We start from the raw sequence: 23,368 nt of genomic DNA, 5'->3' as shown, positions 1-23,368 counted from the left end.
CGCAGAGATATCCGCCCTGTCGGTCGCTAAGCCGCTGAAAATAAAAAAAAAAGAAAAAACGTACGTCCTTCCTCGATTCGAACCGAAACCGGTTCACCGAGCAATTTGTATCGATATCACCCGCGGACGTTTTTTATTCCGCGCGCGATATCGTCGTGTTGGCAGATAAAGCGTTCCTCGCCTAAACAGAGGACGACTCAGATGGTGGTGCGCCATGTACGTGGCAGTTAAAACGTCTTCGACGAGCCTTTTCGCAATTTGCCTCGCGTTCGATAATGAGAATGACTCATCGAACGCTATCTTGCTCCTCGTCAAACGATGCTCGATACGTGTCGTCTCGAACGTTGGCGAACCACGCTTCTCCACATTTTTTCCCTCCTTTTGAGCAAAAAGAATCGACGATATTCGAAAGGATAAATCACAAAATTTCGGAACTTGAAGTTTGGAAATTTCGTAGTGCTCGTCCCACTTTTCGACCGGTCCTTCCTACGTCTGACGTCTTGATCGATACTTGGGCGGGTTGTTTGGCTCGCAACGGGCGCGAATCGCGGTTCCATTTGACAGAGGCGTGAGATTTCAATTCATCTAACTCGGAAACAATTAACGGCCAATAACAATTACCTACTTTGAGACGCGTTCGGAACAGTCGGCTCGTATTGCAAACCACTTGCAAACCGGGATCACACGAGGTGTCGGCGCGACAAATTCAATGGACACCCGAATGGCCGGGCCATCGAAAAATATTGGAAAAATATTTCATAAACACAACAGTTTATGAAATATTTAACGATAAACGCGCGGGGTTCGCGAGCTCTGATGCCTCGAGTGCCATCGATATACCAACTTCCGAGCACTCGTGTAATCCGAAATGGACAATATTTTTATTCGGTTAATTTTTATGTAGTGTAAAAAACACTATCGATCAACGATGCTCAGAATGCTGGCTACGGGGAAAAATTAAGGTCGTTTTCATTTGCTACCTATCGTTCGAACGGTCGAAATATATTAAAGCCTGTGATGGAATTAATATCGTTGTAAACGTTTCTGCTTTTCAGAATTTTTCATTCTACGTGCCAAATTCGATGTAGAAAATTTCATAAATTCCGCCACGCGGGTTCGTACTCGGTGCCCCAAAAGATACTTACGCCCCAAGTTTTAATAAAATGTGTCAAGGAGACATACTTTTACATTTTTAGGAGACGTATTCGTGATATTGGATCCGGCATTTTGAATTTGGTATATTCAACTCCGAATACGCAATTGGAAGACATTCAATGGAAATATTAAAAAACCAGGAAAGTGAAAATCTTTTTCTGATTTTAATACGCGATGGACGACCAAGAAAATGAATACGATATTCAAAATTGCCTGCACATTGGGAAACACTGATCGTTTCGTTTGCAATTGACCAAAGAACGCCCATCTTGTCTTTTCACGCGACTGTTTGGAAATTATTAATGGTTTTATTCGATCGTATTACTACTTCCCTATACCTGATTCTTGATTCTCATCCAATTTTCTCCTATTACACGTATTTTTATATTTTTTTATCTATTCGTCTTCTTCCTTGCTTACTTCCCTTTGACGTCAAAGGGCTGTCGTTGAATATTAAATAAATAAATTGTTCCTCTCGTAGACGGAAAATGCCGAATGGTTTTGCAAGTCTCGCTCTTATCGCGTCGCAATTCTTTTGTTTCCACTCGAACGATCGAGCAAGCGACCGAGCACGAGGAAATTACGGAGACCAATAAGCGACAGTGCTCGTGGCAGACGAGGATGAGCAAAATTCTTATCTAGGTAAAAATGTTGTACAACGAATAAAAGATAAATGTTTATCCGCGACTCGTTAAATCAAAATTAAATGGCCAATTACGGAATGAAATATTTTACAACCAACGAGAGTAGTTCTTGGTTATCTATTGTTCCACTAAAATGGTACCCCATCGAGGCTGCACGATGATATATTTTTACACGACCAACATTTTTGTTTAAATAAGAACGTTGCCATTCTCTGGAACGGAGAACTGTAAGGGAGCACGGTTCTCTCCTTTGTTTTACGACCAACGTCCCTGTCATACGCGGAACAGAAAATATTGGCCGTTCAGGGTCATAGGGCTATCCCTACCGCGAAACGCTTGACTTCCCTTCGGAACGCCCATTGTTCTTCGGAGACGCAAAGCGCAGATCTGCAGGCACACGTTGCCCGTTTCAAAGACAGAGAGAACCAAGCTGGAATGGCAGAAAAGTGGGAAGTTTCACGTGATTCATAGTCGGAAAAGTGACCTCGGGCGACCAATGGAGGTCCTGCCTCGCAATAGTCTCTGACGCATGCGAGACGAGTCGTTTTCGTAACCACGGGTGAAGTCATTTTTCAGCTTCTTTTCTCCCGAAAAATTCCAAAGTAACGCTTCTCGACCGTATAATTGCTCCTCGAAAACAAACACGTAATTTTGGAGCCCGGCGTTGTAAAATTGCACGGTCTACGCGCGAGAACGTCGATGCAAAACAGCCGGTTGGTCGTTCGGGCAGACGTTTAAAGTAAAAATAGTTTCTTTGTATCCAGAGTTTACCAATTGCATCGAGGATTGCTATTTTCGAAAGGGTGACCCGACATTTAATTTTAATGAAAGGAAACTTCACCAGGGTCGGGCTCCTCCCAAGTTCGTCGGGCCAACGGAACTTAAAGAAGTTTTGTTCTATTTTAACCGGGTCCGAATGTTCTTCCAAAAGGCGTATTCGTCGTGTTAGAAAGTTCGAGGGGCCACTCGTGCTGGACATCGGTGGATGGCTGGCGTGCAAACGTCGTGCACGGTTGGAGTACCCGAAGGAGGAACGGTGAGCTCAGTGTTTACGAACGTTCCCCGCTCGCAGACGTTGCGGCTCGCGGTTGCTTACATCGACTACGTCGAGACGAAAAGGTCGAAAGAGCGAAAACCGTCGCCGGGGAAGCCCGAAACTCACCGAACTCGCACGATCGTTTTCACACACACACACACACACAGGGACGAGAGCAGCCTATACTCTTCGCTGGCCTCCAACACCAACGGGTCTTTGCACACCTACCGCGTACGGATGATTATCGAAAAGAGGAGAGAAAAAAGGAAGAAACTGCTCGCCGGAGCTCCGTACGCGAAGGAAACCGTAGGTAATCGTGCGAGCAGAAACGCTGACGCAGATAAGGGAAACCCTTACGACCGCCTCTGGTGGCGGCGGCTATTTACGAGCGGACTTGCTACTCGGACGGAAGAACCAAGAGATTCGTTCGGTCCTCGCCTGGAAATTCCAAAAAATTCTCCTCGCCCGTGAAATTTTCATCCCCGTATCGCCGAAATTCTGAATACGACGCTGATATTCGTCTCTCGTGCCGTGAATATTCGCGTCAGGAGCCCGAAAGTCGTATCGAACCGAGCTCGCGTTTTCCGCAGCAATCACGCGAGAGTCGATACTATCGACTCGATAGCCATCCGATCGCTCGAACCGCGCGTCGAAGACGCGTTAATGGGATTATGTAACGGGAGTAGTTTCGGCGAATCGAGCCACCGCGGAAACCGCGTGAATTCTCTCTTCTTCGATCCTCCGTTTCGATCCAGGCCACCGTTGTTCGAATAAATTTTTTTTGTCGGAGCGATTTAAATAAAATTTTGTTCGACCGGGAACCACAGGCCTGATAATAAAATTCGTATTTTTAAAAAATGACTACATTTTGTGCACCTTGCGACTTCTAAAATGTATTAATTTTAACGTTTTATTCATTGGTATGTATATTAACGCTTAACTTCGCGAGGTATATCGCGAGGCTACTGATAATTTAATTTGCTAACACGTTAATTAAAAGACTTATCGTAAGAGTTATTGCTTCATTGTGATAATCGAATATTTAACTTCTTTTATGGAATAGTATTATCCGTCAGGTTAAACTGTCTACAAGAAAAGCATTTGAATGAAGTTTTGTGAATGAACGCGTCATAAGGACAAAAACTATACAACAACCGTGCAAAAAAATTCGATAAACCTAGGTTTAATGAGATGGATGGTACTTGCTTCTCAGAAATGAAGTGGAGGGTGTTTCTTTTTTTTATATTCTTACTATTAACTGCAGAAAACTTTTTAACGAGTGTTTTTAACGAGAATGTAATGCTACTAGAAACATTTTGTTTTGTTCCGTTATATAACATGCTCTTTTCCTTTAAAGAGCTCGCGGATCACAGTTTAAAAAACATAGCTCTAATACGGTACGTCGAAACTTCGACTCCCTGTAAAATAACTCAGCGTGACTTTAAACTCGCTTGTTCATTATTTATGCATGCGTGGATCGTTGTAAAATGTACAATTTTTTGAGTGCATCTTATGAAAATAGTAGCACCATATCGTTCAACTTTTCTCCGAATAGCGCGACGCAACCTACACAATAAAAACTCTATTTCCATCAAATTCACGAATCACTGCAAACACTCCATGCGTTGGCTTTTTCAATAACTGTTCACCGTTTCAAACAAATTTTCTCCGTTTTTAGTCAAATATTCAATCCTGGCTCGCGTTATACCGCGCTCGAAAGCATTATTATGCTGTATCTATCCGTGTAAGCCGTAATTTTCGGCTGTGAAAATAGCGAGAAACACTTAGAGCGACTTGCTCGCGCACGACCATTTCTATAGTTGCATTAGGTTAAGAGGTGCAGACCGCATGTTCGCCAAATTTCGCTAAAATTCTAGACGTAGCAATCGGGTCTCGTTAAACAAGTATACTTTGTTTTATATAAAAATATTCGAAGATACAAGAGGGTTCGATTCTATGGGATAAATATTCGTAAATTTGCCAAGTTTAATGTTCAATTTTTGGTTGCACCGCCCACGCTCGAGTTTTAAGACCGCCATTGCGAGACTCACGATCATCAAGGATGGCGACCATAGCTCAAGGATGATCGTCGTTCCATTTTCCGTGACTCCGCGACCCGTGGTCGACGAATTCGAGCGAGACTATCGTTCGAGACCGGGGCGCCTCGATTGGTCGATATCGCGTTTCCCGTCGAGAAAATTGCCATTCGTCGATTCGACCTCGGCCACGCTAATTTCCCGGCGCTGGATCGCGCGGAACGCGCTCGCCAACAAGGTTGCCAGATTACGCGCGATTTTCTCGCGCTCTACGCCTCGAGACGAGGCACGCGACGACGTTTTTCGACGCTCCTCGGCGCGCTGGCGTCGCGACGACCGGAAATATCGAAGACACGTATCGCCCCGAGTAACTTCCCACCTTCAGCCCCCTTCCACGATCCGAAATAGACACCATTTTTGTTCCATTAACTTCTATTCAGCGTAAAAGAAACCCTTTTCCAAAACTGAACAACTTTGAATAGCGAACGAAGAACGAACGGGCTAAAAAAGTAAAAATTTATGGACGAGGAGTAGGTCTTGGAAGGATGCATGGATTCACTGACAATTATAAAAATATATAATTGCAAAATAGCGGAGCGAGTTAAATTATGCGTAATCTGTGAACGAAACGACTTAACGTTAAGGAGTAATATTCTTTTTTATCTGCTGTTTTTCGTAAGATGGATTTTTTTAGTGTCAAGCAATTATAATTGAGTAATTATTAACGTATAGAAAAAAAGTAGGACGCAATCATTAATGGGCACGTGGTGTTCTCGTGCCACATGACCTGTTTCTGTAAATTTCGCACAGAAACGTTTTCGACCACATGTAGGTCATCTTCTGACATGCGAACACCACGTGTCCATTAACGATTGCGTCTTATTTTTCGGTTTATATACGTTAATAATTACTCAATTACGGTGAATTAATTGTAAAACATCAATTTCTTTTCTCATTAATATCGTAATTGCTCCACAGTGTTAATGTAAGTCGTTTCGCATAAATAAAATTATCTGAATCTAAAAGTGACCTATATGATACTTAGTTTCAACGTTGACGAGTACGTGACTGCTCACGGAAAATTTGTTTTACTTCTCTAAATAAAAGCCAAGCTAATTTATTACCAATTCGATTTGAAAATTTGAAAGAAACACCACTGATAAAATTCATGAATAAATCACCGTGCACCGTTTTTATTCGACAGTTATTATTCGAATAAAATTTCGTTCGCCTCTGTGCATGGCCAAGGAGTCCATCCAGGTGATGGATGGTCAGTGATTTCGATTCATGAACTTCTGGAACTATGGTAAACTTTTCTTGCGAGCAGAATTGATAACGAACAGAGTTGGATTTAATACCAGAACAGGATAAATGTAAATCATAATCGTACTGTTTCGATCGATCGCAGTAAAAGGCAAAATTTCATTCCAGTAATGTACAACTAAAAAGACCATAAGACAACGATCAAACGAATCGTGCTTTGGTCTTGTTGGTTATCCAGAGTAAAACGTTGCCTCTGACCTCGTGAAATATCCATGGGAGCCACCGCCGGTCGAGGAGGGTAAAAGAGACGCTTTTCGACTCGTCAGAGCGGTCGTGTGTTTTATTAACGGGACGAAAAGAATTATTTTCCTCCGCCTGGCGGCCAAAAGCGGCCATTTTCGCGCGAACCGAGCGGAAAAACTTCTAATCCGGCAACGCTGGCTCCTGAGCGAGAACAGGCCGGTACAGCCTGATAAAAATAAGTTTGCGCCCGGAATAATCGCGGAGCTCCCTAGAGGTCCGTATGGACGGCGTCTAGGTGCTCTTTGGCGTGGTGAGTCCGGTAGGTTGCGCACTACGTCCCGGCCAGGTTTCGAACACGCGTTATTTCGGCGTTCCGCAACCTTCGGAGTCCAGTCTCGATAAGAAAACCTCACCAGCCGTTCGCAAATTCCATTTCGTCTCTATAGACACGATCTTTTACCTTGTTACGTCTCCGATCGTCGCGTTAACTATTCCCAATTCGAGTTTGCAGACTAGAATCTTTCGAGGAACAGAGTTTTCATCGTTAAACAGGAAAATGGGGATCTGAATCTTTTGATAACAGAGACTCTAGGTCAGTCTTGACGAGGAAACCTTACCCTAGCTGTTCAGACCAGGTCTTGCAAGGAATAAAAAAAATTGTGACACATTTTTTGAGTCGTATAACCCATATGCTGCAATAATCGCGAAACCTGGTGGCTTTTGGGTATCGATAGAAGGGCTAAGAACTCCCATCACGTGTAAATATATTTCAACGAAGTAGGATCGCTTTCGTGGACCAGCTAAGTCGGTTGTTAGGTAATTGCTCGGTGGAAAGCGACTGAAACCACGATCTTTTCGCGGATGTTTTACATACGTGGCATGGCGGCGAGTTCTGTTGCGTCACGCGCGCGTTTCGAGAGAAGCAGCGCGGAAGACCAGCGATACCGTGAGTCACCAAAAACGCCCGGAAAAAGGCGGTGGCCGTGTTTCGTCGCGCGCCTCGATATGGTCGCTCGAAACTGCCAAGCTACCAGAGATTCGCTCCCGTAGCCGGAAGCTTTGCGTTTCGTTCGCTAATAGAGCCTACAACGGTTCCAAAAAACGATGATCCGTGGCCAGAATTCAATGTCTTCGACCCTAACGCTTGGGGGAGATCCTGATGGATCAAAAAGGACGACCTGGGAGCTTTGCAAACGCATATTATCGACACAAACGAGCATCGTGGCTTGTAAATGGATAGTAGACAAATTTTCTAATCACGTTCTATGCTATGTGACAATGTCATTTTATGGTAGTCTTCCGAAATCGACGATTAATCTCTTGAAACGAGTGAAAAGTGATATTTTTTTGGCTTGGCTTTGGATTTTAAGAAATTTTTTTTGGTACACCACATCCGTTCAAGTAGTGGTTTAGGAAGAGGTTAGCGTTAATCGTGATAAACGGTACACTAAGAAATTGTCTTTCGAATCGTTTATATCGAAGGAAATCCGAACCGAAAATATTTATTATAAATAATAATATGCTTCCAGAGAATAACTTTGCGTTCATTATTAAGTAGCTTCGATTTCCTCCATACTTCCGTCGTATTTTATTAACGGAAAGTTCCCCTACAGTCTGAGTTCGAAACTGGCAAATTTAGCTGCGACTAATTGCATTTTTAGTTATGGTTTGAGGTCAATGACAGCAGCTGGAGTGGGCAGTTCAATTTTTACAGACACTATTATAGACGGGTATATTTAGAAATGTTAACAAATCGTTCCGAAAAAGGGTTTGGAAAAACTACTTTTGGGAAATAACTTTGTTCAAAGTAGAATATCGGAAAACCCAGATTCCATGGATCGTATGCAGGATAAATATTAGCAAATTGAATCGTGGAACCGTAGCAAACTATGAACAAAGCCTCCTCCGTGCAAGACTTGTATCTTATTCCGTTTAATTCCGACGTAGAATCGAGATATTTGCAACCGTACCGTCTATTTTCCAAGATGGCGACCGTTTCTCGTTTCGGATCCGACAGGACGTTTTTGCACGTCCAATAGAACGGGCACGGGTAAACATTTCTGTAAAATTACAAAACTTTCCTATTTACTCTTTTTATTTGGCGTTGGTTGACTGGGCTACACGGGTTTTGAAGAGACGCGTATCGCTCGTGCCGTAGGACTCGTTGCACGAGACAAAGATGGCGAGGAAGAGGGACGCGGAGAGCGGGAAAGACGCGTGTTACGAAACCATAGTCTGCGAGGGCCGACGGAGGAGTAGAGGAGAAGAGGAGCGCAGCCCGTTCGACGAGCTCTCTTCGTGCGGCCGTTTGTGTTCTATCCTCCTCCTCCACCTCCTCCGACGCCTCCTCCTCCTCCTCATTCTCCTCCTCTCGCCCTCCTCCGCTACCACCTCCTCCACCTTCTCCATTACCTCACCCCCGACCCTCCACCCCGTCTTTCACATCCACCTTCGTACGTTTCTTTCCTACTCCAGCCCGTTTATTCCCCGGGTGCCTCTTCCTTGCACCTTCGCCGTTACTCTGCTCTCTCTCTGCCTCTCCTACGCTCTCTGACTGCCTCTCTATCTCTCTCTCTCCGCGTTTCCACCTCGACGTTTGCTTCAGGCTAAAATAAAAACACGAGGGAGATAACCGAGCGTGACGAAGGGAGTGGAAGGGAGAGAGGAGAGAACGAGAGACGAGAGCCACGGCGTCGAGAAGAACGGAAAGAGCCCGCCGCGCAAAAGGCGAAGGAGAGAGGAAAAAAATGTGAGGCAGAGCGCAAAACGAACGAAAAAGAACAACGAGTAAAATGATCGGGGCGGTAAGGGGCACGGGAAGAAGGTCGGGGGAGAAAGGTAACGCGAAGAAGTCCAGGTTGAAGGGCACCGGCGCGAAGAAGAGTCGGTTCGAAGTGAAAAACCGCCAGGGCGGGCTCGATTCTCGCGAAAACGTCGATCCCGGAATCGATTCACGACGCCTCGACCCGCCGCGTAACCCATATTTGTCACGACACTGCTAAAAGAATTAATTCCGTGGCGCGGGACGTTGGAGGAAATAAATTTTAACGAGGTTAAATTGTTCACGATTGTATAACGTCGAGGAAAATTGTTTCGTCCGCTTCGGGTTTTCTGCTCCGAAAATTCTTGTTCGCGAACAATGCAAAGCGAATTGGCAAGGGGCGATTCTATTGTTGAACCGGGCGCCAAAATATCTAGGCACCACTCTGATGGCTCGAAAGTGATAAATCGCGGACGATAGCCGGGATCGTCGATCGTAATTTATTTACTTCGTTGTACGACTTCACTTGCTTCAAAGAAAAAATACGAGCTGCGGCTAAAATGCTGTTGTATTTAAAGCCTAACCTCGAATCGGCTCGTCGTAATGCTTCTGAAAACAAACGATCTGCTGGTAAGGACGCTTGACGCGGGATAAATAATCTCTCCTAGTTGCCAATAATTCTTTGGGAATGGCCAACGAGAGGAATGTCGAAGTCCCGTGCAAAAAAATTCGAAAAACGAAATCTACTGGACGAGGATCGATTCTTAATTTAAAAAATCGATCCGCGTCAGAATCGGACGTACAGCGAGTCCTCCGTTGATTAATTCGTACCCGAAGCTTCTCGCGTAAGTAGAAAACCGTGTATGTCGAATTGTATAAATACGATTTATGGTGAAGAATAATGAGCAATCGATAAGGGAAACGTGTCCATTGTCGAATAATTTTTGTCTAATAGTAGGGCCGATAGTGTCTGACCCGATACGGGTAGCAACTCCTACCGGAGCCCAGCTTTCGTTCTCCGTACACTACATTTGGTGGATCTTCCTTGTAGGACTAAATTTAAAGAGATTTGCACTCCTGAACGAAATGAAAAATTATCAGCAAAACGAGCAGAGGACCTCGTTGCTTGAAATATTTTTTGAATTTGATACCGTCCAAAGGAATTTAACGTGTTACTCGCGTCAAACTGGAAACAGAAAACTTGCATAAAATGTATCGGAATAAAAAATAACTCGTATTTCGTGAAACATGGCTTATTCTTCGCTCATGGGAATCTGGTTTTATTCCAATATATTTACTCGTCATCGATGAAAATTTCATTCTAGCAAATCTTCGCGGAAAGGATCGTTCCAATAAGAATTTATTCGAATGATGCCCAACTCCGGTGATTGTCGTTGGAAGCGAGGTCGCGATCGAGTGACCCAAGGGACTCATCGTCCGAGAATCAATTTACCAAATCGATACTCGTTTGAAAGAGATCGATTTTCCAGACAATCGATTCGGAATCGAACATCCCTAGCATGACGCGGAACGCGATTCACGCGCTTTAAATCCGAAAGGCGTACGCGTACTGTCCCGTTGTTCCCCTTTTTTTCCCCCCGTGGGTCACGATGCGAAACAATCTGTCCGAATCGGATGTACGCGGCCACGTTCGAAAAAGCACGTCACTGCTTTTTTCCGTGTCCCGACACCGTCGACCCGTTTACGCGGACGGGAAACCGCGCGAACGAAAACGCGTCCCCGTGCCCCCGTCGATTATCGAAATCGCCATTACCAGAGACCCAGAGTTCAAATTTTATTCGCGAACAACGAATACAAATTTCTGACCTCCATCTCACTCCAGCCTCCGTTCAAGATTCGTTCCTAAATTATTTATAATTAGCCCCTTAAGTGGGCTATTGTAAACTAATAATTGTTTCATATATGTCAGTGTAATTATTTGAAAATTTATGTAATCCAAACGCTTTCAAGAAAAGTTGGTAAAAATCGCCGTTAAGTAAAATAATTCACTCGCGATCGAGAGTCCACACATTTTATATTTCTTCATTTACAAATGAGTAAAATAGTGTCGAAAGTTATATCTATCGGTAAACTGACTTCCCGTTTTCGTTCGTCGAATTAAAATTCACGAAAGAATTTTTAAAGCCGAGCCTCGATCGAACGACGATTTTTAATTCGTTGTTCGCGAACAAAATTCGACTCTGTCGCGAACCGTACGACGGTGGTCGACGGCTGGTGGGGGCGGAGGAATTCGAGATCGAGAACGAGCGCTAAGTTGACGTAACGATCGCGAGATACGATCACGTTCGAGGGAGCAGTAATGCACGGTATAAATACATACGTCGGTGCTCCGTGGGCCGAGGATAATTAAAATCGTACTCCGCCGAAGAATAATTGCCGTGATCGCGGGGATCTTAATGCGCCGGCCTGATACCCGCGGGCATCTTAATGTGTTTCTTGGCGAACTGGACGAGCAAATTGAACCGGATTGTTGCAAACAACGACTAACGACGCATGGCCTTTCGAACTGTGCCTGGGATCTCGAATTATCCCATTTTTTAGCGCTCGAACGATATCTGAATACACTATTTAACTTTACGTGAAAATGATCCCTACAAAATGGAGCGTAAGAATTTGATTTTGTTATTTAAAAAAATTGCGAGTCGTATTTTCGATCTGCTTTTCGACCTCGCAAAAGATCAGATCAGGGATCGAAACAGTTATGGAACTTTTTCAATAGGTTGAAACAGTTGAAACGGAAGTTTTACAATAAAAGTTCTCGCATTATAAGTTCCGATCGGGACAGATAAATAAAAGTTCCGGTTTGAGCGATGTTCGCGAGAAGGAAAACTAAAAATTCTTGCGTAACTGGAACAGATATTTTTGTCATCGATAGGGAAGAAGTTCTCGATCGCTTCCTATCGTCCATGCAGCTTCAAACTGCCAGTCTCATTGTTATTGTACCGCGTATAGTATTATTATCTACATTGCACCATCGATATGGAGTTTTATTTATATTTTTGAAACTTTTCCCGACAAAAGTTCCGAACCTCCCCGAATGGTTGGGGGGGAAAAAAAAATTCTCGAAGCAAAAATTTTTTCCCTATGAAAGTTCCACGAGCGCGGATATTTTTTTTCAAAGGAAAGGTTTCGAAAATATTTAAACGAAAGAATCGAGGAAGCGTAGCATACGTAGCGAAACCACGAACATGTTTTCCTCGACTCCGACGTTTCTTAAACTGGTGAATATGATAATACGTTTTACATGCTTCAGCCTTAATCCTCGATTCATGGCCAATGCAACAAAGAAATAAAAAGGAATTGCATGCTTCAGAAATTACGTCATTCTGGCCATCGCTGCCCGTGTATATTAATGAACCGAGGAAGAAACGTCGTCTACTGACCGAGGCAAAAATCTTGCCAAACTCCACGGTTTCTCTACGGATGAAACGAGGTACCGTTTAGATAAGGAACGACGACAAATTCGAGTATATTTTACGTGTCTCCGGGGCAGTGGTAATCTCGCAAAATCAAAATCCATTCGCGTATTTTTCTTTCCGCGCAAACAAACCGAGACTGGACCATTGTCGCATCAAAGCATGCACTAAAAATTTGAAATTCAGGTTCTATCCATCGATGATCGTCCACGTTTAAAAATGGTTCAAATATAGTTTGAGTTCGGGTTAATGATTATAAAAAGAGTAAAAATGTTCCGTTATCGTTCGAGGCGACGCGACGTTTCCAATTATTCGGGAGCAAGAATCGTGGGTTCCCATTCTCGAAGAACGACACGACGTTGACCAAAAAAGGTTAAGAACCGGTGGTCCGGGTCGATGGCGGAAGATGAGACTGACCCTTCGTAAAATTAGTCCGCGTTACAAAGTTTCAGCGCGTCGTACGGGTCGGTCCATTTCATCCGCGGAGGATCTTAAACGGTTCTAAATTGCGGCGTCAAAGAATACGGCTTTATCGAAGACGATTCGGGGATACCTGCATCTTGTAGGCTATTCATGTATTCCGAACTTATGGAATACATGAATAACTTCAACGGGACCAAACCGGCAGCGAACCGGGAGGAATCCAGCGAGGACAAGCGTCCGAGAGAGAACGAGATAGAGAGACCCCGATCTTATTGATAAGGTCGATTTATCGGCGAAGCACGATTTATCTGTGACACGTGGCCGCCTTTGCCTTCTCTTCTCTCGTTTTTCCCGGTTATCGGCTCTGCTACGGCCGCGTCGAAATCGTTTACCGTCCCGTTCTGACGTTATCCACGCCAAAACACGTTCTCCGGCCATGTGGCTTTCGTTTACGTTTCCACCCCACGCTACCTTCGTCCCACGATCGTTTCCCGTTGTCTTTCGATTTTTTCAATTTCTTTTCACACCCTCCACCCACAAATTTATCGGCTCTGCAATTACGTCCACTCGTAAAACTTTCATTTTTCGGGCTTTAAAATTTTTCTCTAGCAGCAGAGTTTGAGATACCTCACATAAATGGGAAATTATCTATTAGCGATTACAAGCGAGGTATTTCGATGAAAATCTGTGTTAATCTCAGTCTTGTATTCTTTATCGACTCATCGACTATCTAGCTTTTTAATTATAGCAACCACTTAGGTGCTCCAGGCGATATAGAGCATCGTCGCGTGCATTCTCTAAATCGTTAGCGATATTCTAGCCGGCTAGCGTAAACATTCGCTCGGTCGTTTGTTATCCGCCCGAATTCTATCGCATCCACACCGGTAATAGATTAATTGTTACGACGCACGTGTTAATGTATGTATTTAGTAATAATTCGGGCAACCATTGGCAACTTGCCATTTATGACACAGCGTCCAGGTCGGAAAAGCAACATTCTTGCTAATTCGTCGACCATGGTACTTGTACACCTTGATCAAAGATACGGAATCTAACGAGCGGTGAAAGTGATGTCTCAGTTTCGGATGAGACTTTCGTTCGTGAAAGTACACACAGTACGTAGAGACTAGCCCTTTGGACTTTCTCTCACGGAGGATCTCGGTCCACAGAAAAATAACAAAATTAATTCTCAAGATTACAAGTTAGAGAAAACAAGTGTAGATGGGACCCTTGAACCTCAACGAGGCTGTACAACTTCTACAACAAATTCTGGACGTGCTAGTTTCCAAAGTTTCGTTTCCCCGGGCAACGCGTTAAGGATGTTACGATAAAAAATATCGAATTTACCCCTTCACGTACGATTTAATTCCAAATAATTTTTCAAACGTGTACTATTTAATTTCGTTTGAACTTGTGCGTGCAGGGAATGATCACGACAAAGAATAAATTTGTTTCACGAATACCTCGTGAACGTAAAAATGTGTTAATTTCAATGTATAAGTGATAGTAGCCTCACTGAAGCTGTTACAAGGGGAAGTATCGACGAAATTTCGGCAGGGAGCTGGTGCCGCGACCCAATAGCAACGAACGGTTACAATTTCTTGGGACGATCACGTAACAAATACGCGACAAAGAAAAAGAAACAGAAAAAAAAGGTGATTTACCGTCGACGATTATGTGTCGTAAAACACGCGGCGCTGGCTTGCTGCTCGCGGTGGCTACTTATCGCGTGAAATAATCGCCAATTGTTGCGTCGCCGCGACGCTCCGTTCCGCAGTCCCGCGACGCAGTTCCAGCGACCGAGAAGAAACGCAGCCGCGACAGGAGGATACTCCGGCGAGAGAGCAGAGCCGTGGAAAGTTGGTCGCGAATTCGCCGGGGCACAGATAACCGAGGTATACTATACTCGTCGAAGTATAATGTAGCCTTGACCTATTGGCGCCCTCGCGTCTGCCCCAAACTTCTCGCGGTTTGGCTTTGGTTCTCCGGAGGCCGCGTCGAATACACTTATCGTCTCTACGGTTCCGATTCGCGCGAACAAACCGACTCTCTTCGCGACGAGCAACAACCGCCACCGCGAACCCACGGAATTTTAACGATAATAATATCACTCGACGTTACAGCCATCGAAAAAATATTTAATTCGCATTTTTATCGTTATTTTGGATAAAATTTTGCAGATTTAATAACTCTCTCGCCAGACTGTAATCGACATGTTTGATAGAAATTTTTCTTGTCTTTCAAAGTCATATGTCAATTATTATTATTTATTGAGCCTCCGCTAGTTTAATGTCAGTGTAGTTATTTGGAAAATTTATACAGGATGTTCGGCCAACCCTGGGAAAAATTTTAATGGGAGATTCTAGAGGCCAAAATAAGACGAAAATCAAGAATACTAATTTGTTGATGGAGATTTCGTTAAAAAGTTATTAACGTTTACAGTTCCGCCAGTACTGAATTTTTTTCTCGAAACTGAATAGGATTTCCGGGGTATGTCTGTTGACCAAAAATGATTGCAATTGACCCTCGCAACTGAAAATAATTTTTCCATGATGATTCGAATGTCTTTTTTTTCTTCTTAAGAAATTTCCAGGAGCATGACAGTAACGTGTATTTAATATTTTTCATGGAAAGCCAATATAAATAGTAGTTTGTTCTCTGGCGTTCAGTTTTGCTCCTCAAAGCAGTTGGCGCCAAACGCTAAACGAATTCTGCCGTGATTCTTCCGGCGTGTTCCGGCTGCATGTTTTATTTATTTATTTTATGGACGAAATCCACCCGAGCGTCGCGCGATGCGTTTACATTTTATTGCACCGTGTTTTCGACTTGGCGGATATCGTGCGAAGGAAACCGTATCGGGGCCTTCCCGGGCCCAGAATTAAACCACCGATTCTCCCAATATATCTTACGTTTGTACAGAGTACTAAATCCCGTTTACGATTACAGAAAGTTACGAGAAAATTGTCACCGCGAAACGGGTTCGATGGAAAAAAGTGTTTTTTGTTTTAGCGGCGAAAAATTGAACGAATCGATTGCTTCCGCAAACATTGACCGAGGAAAGGTTTCCTTTTTATTTTTATTCCCGTTAATAGGCACGTGCCGCGAGGCGAGAGCGACCTTGTTTAAATATTTTCGCCGTCTCGACGTTTATCGTCGGCCGCGCTGATAACGCCGTCGACGAACGTCAACGTCGAGATACGTCGAACAAATTATACGGTTTAAGGAACGAGGTTAGGGCACGACCGGACCTTGCACAACGAATACAAATGCTACCCTGTCCCTTCGAGGCGCGTGACAAAATTCGTAAAAAGCACCGGGGCGCCCGAGGGCTTTCGCAGCCAAGGGATTTCACCGACACGGGAGCGTACCGGTTTCGACGACAACGCGATAACGTCTGCTGTGGACCCGGTTCCACCGAATCGAGAAACCTACGTCGTTTGGGATTCGTTTCCGTGGGCGTTGCCACGTCCACCGAAAACCAACGGGACTCCCACCGATCATCCCAACCGGACAACCGGTGTGCAGAAAAAAATAAAAGAAAACAGCCAACTAAATACGAGGGCGTCGACCAATTTGTGTGCAAATCGCTGTATTAGGGTTCTGGGCGTCGCTCGTTGCCAATCTAACCTTCCAACGTTTATCTCTTTTATGCGAGAAAGAGTACAATTTTGAAACTGAAACCTATATTCTGGGGAAAAAATTGAGTGCAAATTATGTCTTGGAGCGAGAATATCAAAATTCAAAATTCATTTGTCAAGATGCGTTTAATAGTGTATTAACGTTTCGGTAAACCGCTTATCGATAACAAAAAAATGTTTCGATGGTGAGAAAAAAGATCTGGAGCATCGTCCTCCAAGTTTGCAAGTAGGGTGCCAAACTTCTACAGGGAATTAGAGATGCTGCTCGAGTTGGAGCAGCAGTATGAATAATAAGTTGGATTCATCTAGTGGTCAGACGCCCAAGTATTCGATATACTATTCCAGGCTGAGAAGAAGGCACGAGTCTGTGTTTCTTACGATAGACAAATTCGTGTTATAATTAGAACCGTAACAGGGATCGCCCACTTTTTGGACCACCGAACAAAATTCAGAATTCAACATCTATATCTAAAATATCGTATCGATGAAATACTCTTGTAATATTTGCTACCAACACAGTGTATCTATTTTTAAAATTTTGTAAAAACCTTTTTTACATCTTGTTTCATCCTGTATTTAGTAGCGTTCGTATACGAGCTCGACACTATTGTCGAACGCGCAGAAACAGGCAATATCGTAGACGGTGTAGAAGCAGGCACTATCGCGTTCGAGTCCATGACATCATCTGGGTCGATGTATTTTTGACTTTGCGTCTTTTCTCGCGAAGGTAACCCCCCACGAAAAATGCCAGAAGGCTTTCAGGAACGAGCTCTACGCGTTGCACTTCGTCGGGAGCTTCGGCCACGCGAAAGAAATCGATTCGTTCGTAATTTGGGGAAGCCCCGGCGGAACTCGCGATTGGTAAATAAAATACGGTAATTATTTCGAGGAAAAAAAGAAAAATCCGCGACCGCCGTACCGAAGAATCGCACGTTTCGATCGTTCCTTTTGCTCCTAACGAATCGACCGATAATTAACTTCCAGAGCATCGGTCCGATCCGACGGCCAATCGACTTCCCCGTAGAGCACTGACTCTACCTTAACCTTTTTACGCTCGTGGCACAGTTTCGTACGCTATTTTCCAAAATTGAACGTTTTAAAAAATAGATACTTCTAAGAGAAGGAGTAATTGATCGCACTAGCTACACCAGTGGTTCTTAGATTCCATTTAAACGGTCAGATTCGCGAACAAAAAATAAATTCAACGTTATCGAGACACGGAGACGATGCTATAAAATAGAGAATTGGCTGTAAAAAAAAAATTACACTAGTACGCTCTTTTCGATCGGTCAGCTGATCCATCGGAAACACTAGGATCGGTGCTACGTAACGCGAGCATGGATTGTCTCGGAATACCTTGGACAGATGACAGCCATAATAGGTACCCTAGTAGTAAAGATTCGTTCGACGATGAATCGTACGCGTAGTCCCGACGATAGTATAGCGAGCACTGCCATTCAACTGCACCGACAAGTTGTACAACAATCCTATATAATTTAGAATTACTGTACGAAAAATTGTTACGTACGTAGTAATAGAAACTGTGTACACGACGATTTATCGTACGAATCGACGCCACGAGGCGCAAAACGATAGTTACTCGTCGTATGTTGTTTTCTCACAGACGTAACGACCTGTTGTTCGACAAATGTGATGGAAAAGCAGTACACTTGGCCTTAAGAATTACTTTCGCTTCTACGCTTCGGATTCAAGGCTAAACTCGCGTGGGAGAATTTTTTCCCCAACCGATAACCGAACGGGCATCCTTCGATCTTTCAAACAAACGTATCTTCGCTTATTTAGTTAAATATAATTTGGGAGAACATTTTTATCTTGTCGAAACGAGATAATTCTTTTTTATTGTAACATTCGTTTATGTTTCGAATCTTTTCGACGATGAACAAATTTGCAGCGTCAATATTTGGCTAATTTTAATCCACCGACGTTTAATAAAAAGGATAAATAATTTTCATAATTTATAAAACTTCGACTTCCGTTTAGATTTATTAAAAGATTAATTAAATGATATTAAGATAGATGCGATTGCATCGATAATCGTTCGTTTTAATCTACTTAGAACTCGATATATCCGACGACCACGCATTCATTGCGTTGTACTATTCGAGTGCTGTCGATAAATTATAACTTTTTTACTCTTTCCCGACGTCGATTCTGCTGATACATTCGCAGCATCTTTTCGTTCAATTAGTGCGTCGACGTTGATTATTTTCGTTTCCGACTTCTTCTCTTTCACGCTTTCCGTGGCATTTATAATCTGCAATACAAGTCGAAGCTCTTCCGTAATTTCTAAAAAACTCGATGCGAGTCGTAATAAACAAAATGTACGCACTCGCGACAACAATGTCTGTCGATAGAATTAATTAAAATTTCGTTCCTTGGTTGTTTTGCTCGCGTAATTGTTCAAGATACTTCCTTGTAACTTTATACTAAAACTTAATATTCTTAATCAAGATGCTGCTGCGCAAAGCAAATTGTTTGTGTTATCAATATTTGCGCGAGCAACATTAATCGATGCCTAACGACTGACTCTTCCACGTTTTTCTTTTAATTGGATTTAATTCGACATAAATTGCTAATAAAAAATAAGTTGTAATACAGATCGAGGAAAGTTAAAAAACATCATTATATAACATATTGCCAATTGCTTGCAACACGAAAGATACAATCTAATAATAAATTGCAAAAACATATGTAACAATGTTCGAAATAAATTTGTTACTGGACAATCATTTTTTCTTTTTTTTACGAATAACAGCGCGTTTTGAAATTTCAAACGAACAAACGTATTGATTTTTCGTGCAATAATTTTTATACGCGTATAAAAATATGACCTACTGCGTGTTTGATGGACTGGTCGAAACATTCAGCCGAGTTGGAAAGATTCTGTGTACGATTTCAGTTTCGATACGGAAGCGTAGAAGCGAAAGTATCTCTTCCTACGGCCAAGTGTTCTACTTCTCGGTAAGATTTGTCAAACAACAGGTTGACGCGTCCGTGAAAAGAATAACCGAGAAAAGAGACGAGACTACGTAAAGATGGGCAAAATTTTATTCGAACAGGCGATCAGATATTTAAATCTCGAATAAATATATTTTATTTAGGATGTTTCAAAGGTGATTTCAACGCACAACGCGTTGAATTTTGTAATAGAATAGCGGATATAATAACTAAAAGGAGTAAACAATACTCGTGATAGTATTCACAGTTCTCGAGGATATATTCGAAAAAAAATGGAGCACTTCATGGGGCAGGAAAGTAGCATTTTTCATCGCGATAAAGCTGCGATACACTCAGAACGCGTACAGAAAGAGTGGTTTTATGAACGAAATATTAAAGTTTTTATCTGTTGCTCGTTTCTTCGGATTTAAATATCATCGACAATTTATGGAAATCGTTTTCTAGACAAATTTACGACGCTGGGTAGCAATATGAAAATCACTCTGCCTCCATCAATATTGCAAAGGTAGCTTCGATAAATAATCTCGAATGGATATTTACATTCTTTGTACGATTATTTCCCCAGTCAAATTGCTACACGGAAAATTCAAATTACAAGTGTGTCTTCTATAACTTTTCTTTTTACTAGCTGATATCTGTTGAACACGATACTTTGGGATGTTTAAAACTGTCTTCTATAGAGGTAGAATCAATATTAAAGCGCAATCTATCTGCAGAAAACTTGTTGCAATAAAGGATAAGGTGGTGCACAGTAAGATAAAGTAGTTGAGCTTGAAACTAAGCTTGTGGAAACCACTCACAATAACAGCAATTTCTCAATCGAAGTAGGAGACGTTCCTAAGGTAGTAAATGAAAAGAACTGGCTTATGGTTTTTTCATCTTGACGAAGGTGATCGATCCGATCCGTCAAATTGCAAGTATATGTTTTTAGATAAATAGTAATAGGCGTTCTTTAATGCAAATAGTCAAAAACAAACCGACGATTTGAGCACACTCTGTAATTTCATTTCGTATTTATCGTTTGATAATGAAGTATGCGTAAGATCTGTTCAGGATTTCCCAAATTTATTTTCCATCTACTTTAATAATAAAAACAACAGATTGCAACCATCTCGTTATCACGATACTCAAACAACTTAACACCAGAAACCTTACTTACGAATATGTGTGTCAGTGTCACGATACCAAATCTTAGTGTATTAAAACTATTTGCATTGATGCGATCTACATTAATAGGGAAATCTCTTAATTTCAAGAATCGGTACCGCAAGATTTCTATTTGTTTTATTACGATATCGAACGAGTGACGGATCAAAAGCTTATCTTTTATTTGTCATTCGAAATTTTTATTTAGATAAAAAATAAAATACAGATGCTTTTTTATCAGAATTATTTTTAACGCACGGATCGACGACTAATAAATTCTTTAATAGACGAGGGACCCAATAAAATCTAATAAATATTCGAAATAAAATTGCGAAATTCATGGAGTAAAACACAGCTTTCATCCGGTTGTTTTAATATTTAATAATTCGGGAATAAAACTTCGCAATTCATGGACGAGAAGATGAATCGAAAAGATTATTTTTCTCGCATCCTGTCGTTCAGGGTTATTCTTTTATAGCTTCTAGCAATAGTAATCGCTTAATTAGGACTAGATTCGTTATTTTTGCAAATTACCTAACCCGATGTTTTTATCCGCAGCCTAATAAAGTTTCTGCGTGTATGATAACGACTCATATGTACGACGATATTAAATCTCGACGATTCCATTGAGAATAAAACGAGATTAAATCTTTCTAAATGTCAAGTTACGAAGATATCCCGTAATTTTCCAGTTGAATATACGCGATGATTGATAAATTTATATCTTGCGATTCGTGTCACGCTCGCGTTGCATATTTTCAAACATCGCTATAATATTGGAAATACCGTTTCGAGAATACTAAGCATTATAAAACGATATCCATTTGATTTCAAGAATACCGACGCTATGAAACTTTAATTAGATCTTATGGTGTGAATTCTAACATTTGCGTCCCATAAAATATACAATAGCGTGTGTTATAGATCACGGGTATAATCCAATACTAAACGTACCGAACATGCCAACGCTGACGGATCATGGAATAGTAATAGACTCGATCTTTCCTTCAGGGATCAATAATTAACGGACTTTACGTCCCCTCTTTTCAAGCATCCGTAATAATCGTCTGTCGCCTAAACACTTTAAAACAAGTATCAATTTTCTAACTTACTAAGTACTGCATTCTATAATTCTAAAAGCTAAGATCAGGTATAATTTACAGTTGTTGTTACCGACCATCTACTATGCAAAGATCGTAAGTTGTCGACGAAAGAAGTAAGCTGCACCGTATCTCCCAGTCGCACGGATTGCCATGATCGGCTAAGTCGATCGCATCCACAAACATATCGTACGACGAAGAATCCAAGAGCGAGGATTTCCAGGAATTAGGCGAGACGATTAGCCTATCCCATTGCCCCCGTGACGAAAAGTTTTGCGAGTAGGCAACTTACGATCCCTGCACGATACTAAAACCCAGACCTAGTTTTATACCACTGTACACCGAAGGAGGCTAGAGACACGTTAAAGGTGGAGACGGGGGACAACGGAGGGGGATGCCACTCTTTCCCCTCTGTCGTTCGACTAATCATCTTTCGAGGTTCGTGCAATACATAAATTGATTCCTCTCGTCGGCAAAACTATTAAAGCTCGTCCATCGAAAACATAATACTTCGCGAGACGTTTAATGCCTTGCGTTCGTACTCGGTAACTCAATCTTCGCGTTGGTGTAGTATTCGTCGTGATAGATCACGCAGAACCACGTGATTATGAATGTCAGATAAGCAACGCGATTTGTAAACACATTTCATTCACGATAGATTTACGCGCTGAGTGCGTTTGGTTTCCAAACGCTTATTAACCCGTTACGGGATTGAATCGTTGCGAAATATAGAGTAATAGATTGGATTATTAGCGATAGACCTGAAAAGATCGTGCTACAGAAACTATGTAACCAGTTTCAGTAATGTTCAGAAATTTTTACAACGAAAAATAGTCAAAATTAGTGGCAGTACAGAGCCTCGTACGCTCTGTACGTATTCCAGCCGTTCTCTTTGTCTAAGTGAACAAAATGAAAAAGATTCTTAATTAGGATACATTTTTCTACAGCTGGTACTAAAAGGGCAAAAAAAAATTGATAATTAAAGAAACGGCTGCATTTTGAAGTCGAGAAAAATCGATTTTTTTCTCGTTTTTAACTGTAGCAATTCGAATTGAATTCGTAGTTGGTCTTATAGATTGATATTATAGGGGGTTGATGATAGTAACTATAAATTCGAACGAAGACCTCCTGAATGATCGAAATCTCGTTTGAAACTGAATTTGAACTCGGTCAGTGGAGTGATCGAGGTATGGAGACGCGCAATATTTTCTAGGACACCCTATCGAAATCGCGCGTGGTCGGCCAGAGACGAGGGAGACCAGGATCGCGCGTAGACCGTATTCGGGGCATTTGAGAGTTTCTCGAGCCGGTGAAACCGCGGACCATTTCGAAAAGGATACGCGTCCCGTTTACGAATCGCCTGCTCGTCGTGCACGGCGAGCGTCGGCGAAATCCGGTTCTCGGCGAAGAATCGAGTAACGCTTCGCAGTCGGGTTCGTAGGATGTATAGCCGTCGAAAAGAGAAAGGGATTATCGCCGTCGAGAGAGGCGCGATCAGGGAACTTAC

At 42.4% G+C, this 23,368-nt stretch overlaps 2 protein-coding genes across 2 annotated transcripts in view; one reads left to right on the top strand and one right to left on the bottom strand.

Moving 5' to 3' along the window:
* Dnmt3 (DNA methyltransferase 3) overlaps positions 1-23,368 on the top strand; it is a 129,942-nt gene that overhangs the window by 73,378 nt on the left and 33,196 nt on the right. The window lies entirely within an intron of this gene.
* Tdg (Thymine DNA glycosylase) overlaps positions 1-23,368 on the bottom strand; it is a 106,659-nt gene that overhangs the window by 81,551 nt on the left and 1,740 nt on the right. The gene's annotated exons all lie outside the window — the stretch shown is intronic.

Source organism: Colletes latitarsis, chromosome 4, assembly GCF_051014445.1.
Source record: "Colletes latitarsis isolate SP2378_abdomen chromosome 4, iyColLati1, whole genome shotgun sequence".
NCBI lineage: Eukaryota > Metazoa > Arthropoda > Insecta > Hymenoptera > Colletidae > Colletes > Colletes latitarsis.
Note: the sequence above shows the minus strand (reverse complement) of the source record. Positions and strands in the feature narration are given on the sequence as shown.